At 41.9% G+C, this 14,840-nt stretch overlaps 1 long non-coding RNA gene across 5 annotated transcripts in view; it reads left to right on the top strand.

The window, feature by feature from the left end:
* Positions 1-735: 735 nt before the first annotated feature.
* LOC135240983 (uncharacterized) overlaps positions 736-14,840 on the top strand; it is a 138,092-nt gene continuing 123,987 nt past the window's right edge. For 4 of the 5 annotated variants that reach the window (XR_010325844.1, XR_010325842.1, XR_010325845.1 and 1 more), the window contains exons 1-2: positions 736-1,320; positions 2,709-2,821. This is a non-coding gene — a long non-coding RNA (uncharacterized LOC135240983). Of the gene's footprint in view, positions 1,321-2,708; positions 2,822-5,517; positions 6,362-14,840 lie in introns of those variants that run through there. The other variant, XR_010325841.1, reaches the window with a different exon arrangement.

Here is a 14,840-nt window from a genome sequence, read left to right as displayed (position 1 = left end):
CCTTGCTCAGTGGTACAACGGCAATGTCCTACCCGCGAATCGATAATAGCCTAATAATAATAATAATAATAATAATAATAATAATAACTTATCCCAGTGGTTTTATCTCGATTTATATGAATGTAAGAGTGTTTTCTTGATGTCTTCATAATTCATAATAGGCTACACCGTCATATCGGTGTCACGAAATCTGTTTCAGTCAGTGTGCACCGCTGTGTGTCCTGTTCCCTTACTAAATCAAACACGTGCAGATTACAATACGTTTCTGTATTCTTGCTGTTCCCATTTGTGACCTGAAACAATAAATCTGACTGAAACTCAAAAAATGTACGCTAGCTTCAATTTTTGCTTTGAATACATACAAAAAAGAATATTCAAAGACTCATCTGTCAATTTTGTTATTAATTTAATAATCATATCAAGGCAAAGTTCAATTAACGCTTTAATCACTGTAATTAATGCATGTGGCTGTGCTCCTCTCCATCAACCTCTTTCCTTATTTTCTAAAAGAGAAAGAATAAATAAATTAAAACATATACTGCCGTCAACTGATTATCATGCAAATACATCAGCAACAAAGGAGAGAGGGGCCGTTAATCTTTGCCAAAGCATCTGAGCAATTCCCCAATGTGCTTAAATCTGTCCACAGTGCAATTAGCGAGGGATCTAGAGAGAGAGAAAACAGCATAAATAGGTAGAAACGGCTGTCACTTATTTATTGTCAAATTAATTCTGCCTCCCCCACCCCCCCACACAATTTTTGCCGTCCTCGCGCCCACTGTCTGCAGCGGGAGACTGCTCCGTTTCACCTGCTCCCTGTGTCGCCCTGGGAGGAATGCCTCTCGCTGTCCAGAAAACTGGAATTAAATGTAGGGTGAGAGCGGCGAAAGTCGTTTTGCAACTTTCTCATAATTGCCTGACCTGTTGCTCCGTAGTTTAACTTGCGGCAAGTTACGGGCCAACTCACTCGATCAGGGCTCACGAGGAAGGTATGCTATACGGCGGTTTTAATTTGAATTAAAGACTGAAAAGAAGCACCTGGTCAGTAACACTCCCTCGCGGCTGTCTAGTAACACGGGACAGAGCCTAGTAAAAACCATTGATCTAGACGTCTCGAAATCTAGGTTAAGAGACGTTTTTACATTAACGGACTAGGTTAACCCCGATATAGGTTTTTCCCCAGGTTTACCCTGATATAGCATATACGCCCTGGTCTGCTAGAAAACGTTCACTTTCAAAATGTAGACGGGTTTTCACCTCGACGACTAGACGGCATTTCAACGACTTTTCGTCACAGAAATGTTCACTGGGAAGTGAAAGGTACGCAATCTACTTGGAGCTGTTCCCCAAACGTAGTTTAGTAGGCGCACTGTATGTATGAATATAAAACAAAAGTATCTCCTAACCTACGACGACAAGAAATACGTTCTGGCTAAAAAAAAGTGTCTCTAGTGGCCAGTCTCATTTACAAGCATGGGAGCAACCACAAAAGTAGCATAAGTTGTAACCGTTAGAGCTTATATTAGCACTTGTAACCGAAAATGTGTCACTGTGGGTGAGATGGCTTGGGGAATCAATCGCACGTTGTACTGGAAACCTGGTGTACTTTTGGAGATTTAACACCGATTGAGCAGCACCCAAGCTTCTGAATGAGCTGAAGATGTTTGATTACTGGCAGGAAGCTCAGTAGTAGCACTAGCCTGAGCATCAGAGTAGAACACTTAGCAGGAGTTTGCCAGATACTGAAACAGTGTTCTCTCTGAAGGATTGCTTGTCATTGAGGGCAAGTTAACACAGAATTGATCTCCTAGGTTATGGAAATCTCTTTAAGACGAGAGTGTTCTGCTGAATGCTGAAGGTGCTGCATTTGACACCGTTTTTAAAAAATTAAATGAATGTGAAATGGTCCGTTGTAAAATCCAATAGAAATCACATGTATGTGGTCTGATGCATTCAAAATGGTGTTTGATACTGGTTTATAACAAAGTGAAATTTAAGTGTTCTAGCTTGCCTGTCGCTTAAAAAGAGGTGTGTTGTGTTACACACATTTACAGCCCTGGCAGTCCATGTCTAGGGATCATCTCCATCTTGGGCTCAAAACTCCAGGATTCAGTAATAGCAGTCTAAGTGTACTATCTGAGAAGTGGCTAAATTTGCACATACATCAAACGAAATAATTGCTGAACATGCGTTGTGCAGTAGTCTGCCACTGCAGACCCTCCACCTCCGGAGCCACAGTTTGGAGAGATGGCTGGTTTTCTGATGTTGAATGTTGTTTTGCCAGTTCTCCAGTGGACCATTGATGGTTAAGTGACACTCTTTCTTAAGACGGCCAAACTGATTGATGCATTGATGGTATCGTTATCTCAGGGGATCAGTGTTATTAAATTGTGAAATGAAGGTGTTTGATCTTCCTATTCATGTGCAGCTAATGTTTTTGGTCTGAAAGATGAAGAATGTGAATATGGATGTCAACCTCAGTCTGTAGAAGAGGGTGTATTGCATGTTAAAAGAAATGAGAAACATTCAGAAAAGCTCTAACCCAGGTTTACTTTTTCAGATGTTTCTGCTACAATTTTGTGTTTATTTAACCTAGAACTAAAACAAACCGATTATATTGGCCCTCCACTCGAGCAGAACCTGTTGAGATTTAGATGTACTCCTGTACTACTGTACTGATGGGGAACTTGACTTGCTCATTGCTCCAGGTGTCAATCACATGCAGCTTGGGAGCCGGGAGCCGTCTCATCGGGCCATGGATGTGGTGGACCAGGAGTGGACCACGGCGTGCCAGAGCAGTGGTCTCGACTGTCTGAATTGAGTGAGTGCCTTTACTGTCAATGGTTATTGGATGCCCCACTCAGTAGTCACTGATTCCTTGGAAAACTTCACAAAGGTCAGATGACATTCAGTGACAAGACCAGAGATTAAAATACCAAGTGAAACATTCTCTCCTTTATAAATTATTCTATTCTCTTATTCAGATAACATTTAATAAGACTTTACATTTTGAAACAGACATATTTTCTGAGGAGAATCTAAAGAAGTGGTAGTTGGAAAAATTAGAATTCATTAAATAATTTTGTGGTGTGGTAGGAAATGGAGCTCATTTGGAGTTCATGGTTTCATTACTTTCTATCTCCTTAATGACTTCAAATGTTATGATTCTGGGCCTCTACTTTCAATTTGTTACAACTGGAGCGCTGTTTGGTTTTCTCTTGTTCATCAGTAGAAATGCAGTCTGAAGAAAACAAACGAGTGAAACGTGACTTATCACTACCATTACAATAATAACAGCATTTCCCTTAATGTGCACACACACACACACACTCAAAAGAAAAAAAAATCCAATCTAACGTATAATGACCAACTTTGGTCTTCTAGCACATAGAGAAAATTGACATGTCTTTTATTGTCTTTTATTACTTTTACACTAAGCAGAAGAAATGATGAAATTCCTGTTTGGTCATTACTTGGTGTACCCTTGATGTCAGGGTGAAAAGAGTGAGACCCATTTTAATATTTGATTGTTTTTTTCCCCCTCGTTCCAATTTTTTCCAATTTATCATTTCATCTTAGTCTTGTGACATTTTTGTGATTTAGGTTTCTTTATTACTGGACTCTGTCTTGTCTTTTGATGTCTTGGATTTGGCCCACAAAAAAGAAATTAACTACCCCTCTTTTGCCTACTAATTTAAATATGGATAAAAGCAGAACCCCTATCCAAAATAATAAGTATAATCATTACCAGTGGAATACTGAATGTCTGTTTTTTGTTACGCTGTATAATTCAGATGCCCAAAGTGTTTTTTTCATATACAAACTGATTGTAAACGTGGTTCCCAACCCAATTCCTGGAGATCTACTGCCCTGTAGGTTTTCACTCCAACCCTAACAAAGCACACCTCATTCAACAGATAGAGATATAGTTGAAATGCTAATTAGTAGAATCAGGTGTGGCAAATTAGGGCTGAATGAATACCTACAGGACTGATGATCTCCAGGAACAGGGATGGGAACCACTGCTGTAAATGTGTCCTTTGAAAAATAATAGGCTACTTGAATAGTTCCTTTTATTGAAATGATATATGGAATCTGTGTACTATTTAGCATTCTTTGTGTGAATAGACAGGGAATTCCAGGAATAGCTCTGAAGAGGTGAGAGAACAGGTGTATTTGTGTTCAGTTGAAGGCTTGGGGGAGCAGGCAGGAGAACAAGTGCTTTTTTTTGCATAGTAGCACTGTATTAAGAACTTGGTTTGCGCGGGTCACCTGACAATATAGAACATATAGGACCAGTCAGACAACACTATCGAGCGGCTGTTACAAAAAGACACACGAGGCTTGTTAAAATAGTAGAAAACCATTTCCCACTAAAAAGCACAAAGCACCAGTGTCTCATCAGTAAAACGCAATGGCCTGCCGGCAGAACACAGGAACCCATTTTGATGGAACGGGTCTCATTTTTCCCAGTGTTGCTACTTGCATTGAGATGACAATCATTTACAAAAAAAAGATAATTAATTTCACAATCAGCTGTGGCAATATATAAATAAATAAATTATTTCTCTTAGTTTTTCAAAGCCTTGTTGGAGCTTAAATTCTATTGGTTACACAACATATTTTATCATCGTTTCAGGATTTGCAGGATTCTTTCAGATTTCTTTCAGGATGACAGCTCACATTCAACAGGCCAGAATGTTATAAGCCAGCTAGGATATGCTGGGTCTGTTGCCCTTGCCTGAAATTTCCAAACTTTCATAAGATCAAAGTTGTAGCAAGGTAGACCGTTGGCTAAATTGAGAATCCCAGATGAGGGAGGCAGAGAGAGAAAATGGCCGACACTATACATACTTTACATACTGGAACCGGCTTCTCTCGTGGCTTTGAAACGGAAACTAATGACTGAACAGATCTTTTCTGTCTTGATTGGAAAGAGCCCACTTATGTATGATACAGCCACAGCTCATACAGACTAATTATGCTAATGCTTATGTCAATTACTACTAATCTGTGAAAGGTCCAAGGGTCCATTGAAAGTGTCCAGTCTAACACTGTATGATAATGCCTACGGCTATAGTCCCTGCTGCTTTTAATACTGTCAAGTATCTCAGATACTATAAGCCTAAAGATTGTGGAATAAAAATGAAGGCTTAAAGTGTTAGTACTCCAATCATGTGTAACTTGACAGACCTTTCTATATTAAAGTATTCTATGAGATTGCTATGATGGCAGGCATGATTTTTTTTTTTTTTTTTTTAAGTAAATATAAGTTAAAAAAAGTTAAATGAGTAAAGTGTTCCATGTTGTACAATAAAATTTGCATATTTGATATAAGCTGCAGTTTTCCACATTTGTCGAAATACTGTAAATTCATGTAAATTTTAATTCCTTTTCACCTCAGCTTGTAATTGGCTGAACTGCTTCTGTGAACGAAAAATGAACCACAGATTGCATTCCACGGGAGCATGGTCCACGTCTTTAGAATTGATTTTTTTTTTTTTTTTTCCCGAGCAGCCTGGAGCCAGAATGCAACTTATAAGCATCCCGTGTGTCACCGTATTTCGTCAGAATACCCCAGACCCTCAATCAAGCCAAAATGGCTTGTGTATTTCAGTTTGTGCTTTTTTTTTTATTTCTTTTTTTTTTTCCTCTCTCTTCAGCAGCCACAGTTGTTTGTGGAGTAATAACGACGTGTTAAGTGTGCTAAGTTTCTTCGCAGTTAGGCTTTCTTTTTTCTTCCTCATATTTTTTTATTTTTTTTGCACCCTGGTGAATTTCTCACTCCAGGCAATGTATGCTTTCTGTTGAGCGTGCTCTTCAGCGCAGTGTAAATAGATTTCACACTCAATTGGTCCCTCAGTGTCGCAGTGTAAAGATACTTGGACAGAAAAAAGTGGTGGGTTGGGGGGGGGGAGAGGGTTTCATGTTGTTAAAACTAAAACATTACACACAAAGCGGCGTCTGCACAAAGGGACTGAGCATGTTTAAGAATCCTTACTGGGACCAGGGACAGAGACTTTTAGACCGAGGGTTAGCGTTTAAAGATTGACGCTGTGCATTGTGAATGTCCACTGAAGCCTCATCAGAACACTCCCAAAACGGTCGTTCGACGAGCAGCTGCTTCGGTAAGCCACGGGGGCCATGTACTGTATTCAATATGGTGACTAATAAATGCTTTGATAATCCTTTTGCTTCTAAATGTTTGGGCCTCAGAGTCCTTTTCCAGAAGGGGCTTTCTTTGGTCGTGCTGCATCTTATTGGTTGATGTTCGCGTTTGGACTGGTGCAATTTGGAGCCTCCACTCTCTGACTAGGAAGTTCAAGTCAGCATCATATTTTAGGATTTATTTTCTGAGTGTGTTCACTTAGTATTCAAATTACTGGGTATATAATTTATCACCCTGTACCTGCTGTAAACTGTTAAGCACTTGGGTGTTTTAGAGATGTTGTAGCAGGACCAGTTGCTCCTGTAATCTGTACTTTGACCCCTTTAGCACATCCAGTCTTATGTCTGTTTCCTTACGTTTTCTCCATTTAGCAGACTTTCTCATTCAACGTAGCTGACAAAACAGAGTCCACGAGTGTTTTCAAAGCGAGTAAATAAGTGTAAAAAAGGATAATTGACATTTTTTGGATCATTCTCAGTCTAACAGGATGAACTAGAACTGTAGATGGCATATATGGATAACCTTACAAAAGATGCTAACCCAGGCAAGAGTTTTACCCAAAGCCAAGGATTTATTTCAGGTTTGGGTAGTAAAACAAACAGGAAATGACCCTTTTTTTGGGGTGGGCGGGTGGGGGCATGAACAGTACCACAGAACACAACATGATAATATTGGGAGGGGGGAGAATTTAATTATTCCCAAAAGTGTGTGTGGGGGGGGGGGGGGCTGTCCCCCAGTGGCCTGGGGTCTACATCTTGCCCTGCATAGAGTGGGCCAGAGTCTGCCCACAGAGCAAACCAAACTGAGATCAGGGTGTGTGAGCTTGGCTTTGGTCAAACCGGATCAAATTCCATGCTTCACTAAAGGCTAACATGAGGCAGGGCAATATGAGTCATTAATGACCGCATTAGGCCAGCAGTGAATTTGACCGCATTGTCCTGAATTTGGCCAGCTGGCAGCGCCGACTAAAATGCTGAAATGCTGTGCTCAGTAGCTCCCTTGGGGGCAGGGGGGAGGGGGCGGAGTACTTTTGGAACCTTTCAGGTGCAAAAGTGCAGCTGAGTGAACACATCAGATGTTCCGCTGATGTCATTTCGGCAGCTGTTTGCTTTAGTAAATTCACCGTGTATCCAACGGCGCCCTCTTTAAAAGTTCTTCACAATGCAAAATGTGGCGCTTCCCAGAACGTGCGTGATGTCACCATGCGATACCATGCCGGTGGGTGTCTTGTTTACTGTTGTTAACTCTCTCGCAGGAGTGAGAACCTTTCTGTCACTCCTGTGGTGCTCTCACAGTCCTATGAACGTCCTCGGTCGCAAATGAGATTTTTCTCCTTTATTTGATAGGCAAAGCCAGTGGGATGAATGCATAACTGCTTCCCTGCTTTGGGATCTCGCAAAATGAGAGAACATTTTCCAACAGCTGCAGATTTTTCTTCCCTTGTTATCTTAACGTCATACTCTGTTTAACATTCGCCTTTCAACGGGGTACTCCAAGCATCCCCCCCCCCCCCACCCCCAAATCTTAATTCTTCACTGTCCTCTCTCAGCTAGCAGCCCTTTTATTACCAGGCTCTGGGATGATCCTTTTATATTGCAGCAGTACTAGTAGCAGCACACTGAGATTTTTTTTTCTGGGAACGTACAAAACCAAAACCCGTCATATTTAAGCAGGTCATTCTATTCTGTGAAGCGAAACCCTGTATGAAGCCATCAAGAGAGATTCAAGGCTTCGGAAACACGAAGCTGTGAAATTGCGAGGGAAGTCACTCGGGGAACACAAACATCTGTCTAATAAGTCAAAACCAGAGAGAGAGAGAGAGAGAGACGACCGAGCGGGGGGGCCAAACTGGCTGCAGAAATCTGTCGCAGCTCAGTGGACTTCCGAGAGCCACTCTGCCCCCTGTTGACAATATCGCAGCGCGAGCAGACGGCCCCCGTTTTCACCAAACAGCGCTTTTAAAGTTCCTGTTAGAGAGAGACTCGCGCCACATGGCAGGGGGCTTAAGATGAAGGACGCCGAGTTATTGGGCTTCGACAGCGAGCGCGAAACAAAAGCTTTGCCCGCGAACAGGTGCCTCGCCTCTCGGCACGAACGCTCGTGTCTTTGCTTGCTGGACGCAGGGTTGCCCTGGGCAACGCGGCACTTTAACGTCCCACTCTCCTCCCCGGCCGCAGACCGACTAATGCACCTGCGAGGAGAAAGCTTGTGCGGTGAAATTGTCCTAAAATGAGTCTTTATTGCTATTTTAATAATACTCTAGTTCTGACAAGGATCAGGCCTTAAAGCAATGGTGTTGGTTGGAATCACAAATCTGCCATCTCCAAGCTAACTAGAAGTTGTTTGTGCAATTAGGATGCTTTTTATGTTCCCACACATGGAAATTCAGTTGTCACACTAACTACAATCCCTTTGACAAAGTTTCTGGAAATGAAAGCTGATCTTTGACGTTGTTGATTTATATAAACATGTTGAAAGGTCTTGGCCTGACATTAGCCTTGACTTACCAACTGCCTGTCCTATCCTTGTGAAACCTTTGCTTATTTGTCTATCTTGTCTGTGTTCCATAAGTATTTTCTCCGTCTTTATGTGATGTCTGCTTGGAACCCTATAATTACTGCTTGCGGCTATATTCTTAGTATACATATTGAAGTACTGTACATACATATAACAAAATATTCTTCTATAATGTTAAAAATGGAAAGCTGTTTTCAGTTGCTTTCTTGAACAAAAACATTTGTCCTTTTTACATATGGCCTTTGCGCCTGAAAAAGGGTTAATGGGGCAAAAAAACTTAATTAAAAAAAGTAAACAGTTTTCAATTCCCATCATTAGCATTGCGACTCAAACGGCGCAGAATATTGGGCATTCCACACTAAAGCCTTACATCTGGCCTTCAAAGAGACAAAAGTTTTCTTTCATATTAGTTGTTTATTGTTCTGTGTGATTGATGCTGTTAATATCAGCTTTCAAAATGACAGATTATCATCGCTGGTTAATCAGCGCTATTAGGAGATAAATATCGGTAATTTAATCACTACAGTAATTTCTTTTAAAATAATACGATTTACAAATGTAAGTGATTTAGTAATTAGCTTACATCTCTCCAGATTACAATCCCTCAGAGTTTGGTGCGTCTGGTTTCTGAAGATTACAGTACTTAATTACAGTCTCTGGTTTTCTTTTTTCCTTTTTTTTTTTTTTTTTTTTTTTTGTGAATGAGATCCATTTGCTCTTGGCCAAAACTTAAAGTACTCTATAAATGACCCTCACATCCCTGAAAGGCCTCTTCCCCCCCCCCCCCCGTGCCGATTTCCCAGAGAACAGGGGACATCGGGCACAAGCGCCGCTCGCTGGGGAAATAAATGCCTTGCATTAAATCCAATTGAAAAATTATGTGCACTTGATAAAATAAAGCGCCGCTCTGGGCTGGCATATCTAAACAGCTATCAAGGGTCCCTTTGTTGCTGTGCAAGCGCAGGCCCCAGGCGGGCCTAAGTTTCAACATTCTAAAGTTTTACTCCTTTATTTACAGAGTAATTTGTCGGTTAGTGTTAATTTCCTAAATGCGACATAAAAGGGGGTGCTGCAGAGAGGGGGCGAGGGTAGAAATGAAAGGGGGGGGGAGGGGGCGGGCGGGCATCGCGAAAACAGCGGTGAAATCGCCCAAATTGCTTCCATGTGTGCCCTCCGTTTTTTTTGGGGGGAGCGCTCGCATAGCTGCGTCTGACCCGCCGAAGCGCCCGGCCGATTCCGTCTGCAAGGCTCGGCTCTTTAATGAAGGCCTAATTTTTATTGCCACTCCATTGACTTCAAAGCAGTTCAGGATGCCAAACCTAATTTCGCCGGCGGTATTTTCAGGTGCGCTGCAAATAGTTCATAAATAATTTCCCCATTAGTCTACTTCTCCGGCTGCGGCGGCGAATGTTTGGCCTGTTGTTGCTCTCAGAGCCCACCCCCCCACCCCCCTCCTCTGTTCCCCCGCCCGAGCTCTTCGAGTGCTTAAGGAGTCAGATGACACTTAGCAGCCGCGTGACTCCTCCACAGACCCTGAGACGAGGCGCTGTTGAGCCTGTCCCTGACTGCGTTTTGGGGTCCGCTCAGAGGAGTCCACATTACGGGATTAGTGAACTAAAATAAATCCAGCCTGAGAGAGGGATATACCTGATACCCTTATTGCAGCTGACGAACCTGCCACTCCGAATACATGCCTGCCTGTTGTGTGTGGAAAATTAACTGCTCACAACACTCGGTATCGCTTGTTTGAGGTGGGCAGTTTCGATTAGTTCCCTGGCACAGTGATTGATTAATAGGCTCTTATAAATGCGCTTGCTTATTGAACACACATTCAAAAGGTCTCCCCACCTTCTGGCTGTAAAAAAATTTATAGCCATGAAACATGAAATAAATATGTAAGATATTGTGCTTTGTAAACATCACAATTAACAGTGGTTGATCATGTGTTGGATAACTTGGGTAAGTATAGCCACATTTTGTACAGCTTATTTGACACACATTCATATGCACAGTTAGAGTTATACAAGAGCAACTGAGGTAGATGGTTTTAGGTGCCACTTCAGTGTTCAGTAATGTATCGTTGCCAGTAGGGATACTCTTCCTGGTATACTGTGCATTTTATTATTAACACCCACCATTATTTGTCACGTTTGGTTCTTTTCAGGCCTTTCTGCATGTTCTCCCTGTGTTTGCATGGGTTTCTTCTGGGTACTGTGGTTTCCTCCCGCAGTCACAAGACATGCAGTAGGCTAATGGGAGACTCTAAATTGCCCATAGGTATGAGTGTGTGAGTGAATGGTGTGTGGCGCCTGCGATGGACTGGCGACCTGTCCAGGGTGTATTCCTGCCTCTCGTCCAGTGCATCCTGGGAAATGTTCGAGCCCCCTCCCCGAAACAGTTCAGAAAGTGGCTGGACGTGTGGACAGATGGTCCTTCTCGTAGGTCAGTGTCTGAGTTATGCATATGCAATGTGCGTGTGATCTACCCTGTAGCTCTCGCTGGCGTCACACACAAGATGTTTCATGATTGCATCACATCCTGCCTGAATAAATACACTTGTTTTATATATTTACACATTTCCATTTTCCTTCACTGTGTCAGCGCATGTGACATAAATTGTCACCCATGATTGGTATATTACCTGTTGAATATGGCATGTTTCCAAATTTTCAGACTGGTAGCAGCGATCTGCATATATTTATGTTATAATGTATACAAGGTATAATACAAGGCTGATGGTGAAGGTACTAAAGACTGCCTTCTTAATCTGCTGGTTTGTGCCGTTCCATTGGGTATCACATTCTCAAAACACTTGTTTGGAACAGTATTATATATATATATATATATATATATACACACACACACACACAGTATATATAAAGTTTGTAGAAATATTATATTTTGAGAAATATGTAACTTGGATAACATTACCTGCAGTGTAAAAAAAGGACACATTAATATACAAGCTTAGTGGAAAATAATCCATGTTCTAAATATTGATCATAACATTGTTCAGCAGTGATTATAGAATAACTGAGTACCCTTAAATCTGCTGGCATTACAAGCTGAGTATTATCCTTAAATCTGCTAGAAACCAGCAACAACATGCAATGCATTATATGCCAATTGATTTGCACTGTTTTAGGTTCTGGATGATAATATACTTAAATAATTATCTAATATAAATGAGAGGCTTTACATATTAGTTTCCAAAATGCATGTTTTATCTTTCTCAACATTTTAAGGAAAATATTATTTGCATCTTGTGGAGCCTGTCTTGACTTAGCAAGCTATTAAATACATTTTATGCTTTGTAAAATGGAACTCCATAAAAAATTGTGAACCTTTTGATAGATAATTACAAGCAGAAGTTGAGCCAGAATTAGATATTTGGAACAGCCCAGACCCAAACATAAATTTCAGAAACAGAAATACCAGCCTAAGTACCTTTAACCGTTTTTTTCTCTTCTTTTAAAATGCTGTTATTGTTCTTTAATTGCATTTCCTTCCCTGCAGCAGACTGAAAGCTTTGAAGGAAAAAATGGAACACTTGTTTTATTGTAACCATGCAGGTATTTGGCAATAAATCGTGCTGGTGTCATTGAACACATAACATGTTTAATGTGAAAACAGACCATAAATCATGACTTCTAGCAAAGATATCTGATTATGCTCGTATAATTGCTGCTGGCTGCCTTCTCTAAAGCTGCGCCTGAATTTGGTCTCACATAGGAATTAGGTTTCATCTGTAACAAAAAAAAAAAAAAGAAAGAGAAATGGAAAAAGCCAAGACCGTTGGGAGCAGAGGAGCAGACTTTATTTATAATTTTTCTACCCCTGACTTCCCGAGAACAGCAGCAAAGTTTCATCACTGGCATTTACCCACAGCTTAACTCGTTATCAGAGGGACGTTTTGGTAGCAAGCTTGTGTGTCTGCAGCGGATAGCAGCTGAAGCCTATTAACCATTTGGGTCGAGTCTGCCGCCTCATCAACTTTCTCCCAGGCCTGACCGCGTCAGTCTTCCTCTGTCCTTCACTGTAGCCAACGGGGGCCACAGTCTCGTACTGTTACGAGCTGTTTAACCGCAGCATGTGAGGAAAAGTGAGGCCTGCCTGAACCAGAACCTCCCTCCAGCCCAACCCCCGCCCACCCCCTCCCGGTGTCACTTCTACCCCATGCCCCATGCCCAGGTCACCTGTGTCCCATCACCAGTAGGTATTATTGAGTCACGGGGCATTCTGGGATTTTTCCCAAATTGAAACTCCGCTGCTGCTCTGGAGGACCTGTTGTGGAAACGAGGCCACCTCGGGCCTAATAAACGTTGCTTGGTCAAGGCCCCGGGGAAACGGCTGCTAATTGGGTGTTTCCCATGAGTCTCCTAGGCAGAGTGCCCCTTCTCACAAACTGTCCAGGCCACCAGTCATCAACTTTAACTCCCCTCCTTGCAGCAGCATGCTGCATAATAATAATGCTAACATAGCGTATCTGAATAAAAACCTTGTGTGTGTGTGTGTGTGTGTGTGTGCGCCCCAGTGTGTGTGTGTGTGTGTGCGCGCGCCCCAGTGTGTGTGTGTGTGTGTGTGTTCATGTTCAGTCATCCAGTCTCACGCCCGTCCTGTGTATCCATGCCAGTCTTGTGCAAAAAAATGTAGTGACATTAGATTTGTATTCCAGAAATTTGTGGCTGCAGCTGCTTAATTAATGGCTTGTTATTGAAGGAAAAGGGAGAGCTCCGTATCCGTAATAAGTTCTGTACACGGTGTGTTCATTTTACGCTTACAGTGTGACCACCTTTCTCTGGGTGACGACCATGTGTGAGCTCCACGCAGGGGCCATGACGGTCACCGTGGGCCCTGCCGCTCCCCAGGGGCGTGGGAGCCCTTTGAGCTCATTTCGTAAACTGGCCACAGGAAATGAGACCTTGACCCGCGGTATTTAAGGAAAACGAGCCCGTGTGAGCACATTAGGGAAGGGTTCGGAGCACCTCTGTTGCGACCCACTGCAGCATATGGGAATTCCTGTGCTCGTATGAATGAGAGAGAGAGGCCTGCGCTGCTTTGATTAACACGGTCCGAAGGGCTATTTGGGTCTGTGAATGGCACACGATAAAGGCCTGGACTTAATCAACATTTGTCCTTCGTGTTTTATTGTGACTCCAAAAAAATAGAATTGTAAAAAAAAAAAAAAAATCTTCACACAAACAAACTTTTTGGTGTGTTAGATTAACCTACAGGGTCCAAGTTAAACTACACGGTCGTTCCCTGTACTGTACTTCCCTCTAGGGTTTTCAACACACTTGTTCCTGGTTATGGTTGTACACTTTGTTGTACATCATTTAATGGGTTAATTTAGCTGACTGCTGAAAAAAGGTAGCAGTTGGATGCAAGTGGAAATAGAATCAATTTGAACTGATTCCAAAACTAAATCATGATAAGCAATGCTGTCAGGAATCCTGTACCCAGATCTTGGGTTTTATTGGGAGGATTTAAATTAGGTCAGCCAAAAGTGAAAGGATCAGGCATGTAATATGTCCTTGTTGTAAATACTGTTAATTACAGTGTATGTTATTTACAGTATGGAGCAAAGCACACCATGAAGTAAATATGGAGTTTAGCTGAGCACTAGCTTTATTCTTGTTTCTTTTTATTTTTTGCCTCTATGGTGTCAAAATAATGTCTCTACATCTAGAAAAAGGGCCCATTGCTTCATGCAGAATGATGTAGAGCTCAGGGGATAGGGTGCTCCAGTTGTGACGGATGTCAAAAATTAGACTTTTGTGAAGTGTTTTTGAAACATAAATCACAATAAAACAATATTTTTGCATGTTTGTGTCTCAACTGCATACAGCAATAATATATATTTAGCACTAAATACGAATGGTAACTTTGGGGGGTTTTTGACCGTCAAACTGTTGTTTTGCTGGGTCTGCAAGCCCAAATAAAATGACGGGGAAAGTGATGGGGATGGAGCTTCGTCGGACGATAGTTAAAATATTCTGGCTTTGTTAATTCTGCCATGAGTGTGTAAATGAAGCACACCTGACCTGTCTTGGTGATCTGTGTTTGGACAGGAGGACATCTTCAGCTGGAATGCCCCGTAGTTAGACGAAGCATAGGTTAGGTCGGAGTAATGTTCACTGTGTGAACTGGACTT

The sequence above is a fragment of the Anguilla rostrata genome, chromosome 15 (genome assembly GCF_018555375.3).
Source record: "Anguilla rostrata isolate EN2019 chromosome 15, ASM1855537v3, whole genome shotgun sequence".
NCBI lineage: Eukaryota > Metazoa > Chordata > Actinopteri > Anguilliformes > Anguillidae > Anguilla > Anguilla rostrata.
This window is presented reverse-complemented; position numbering and strand designations above follow the sequence as displayed.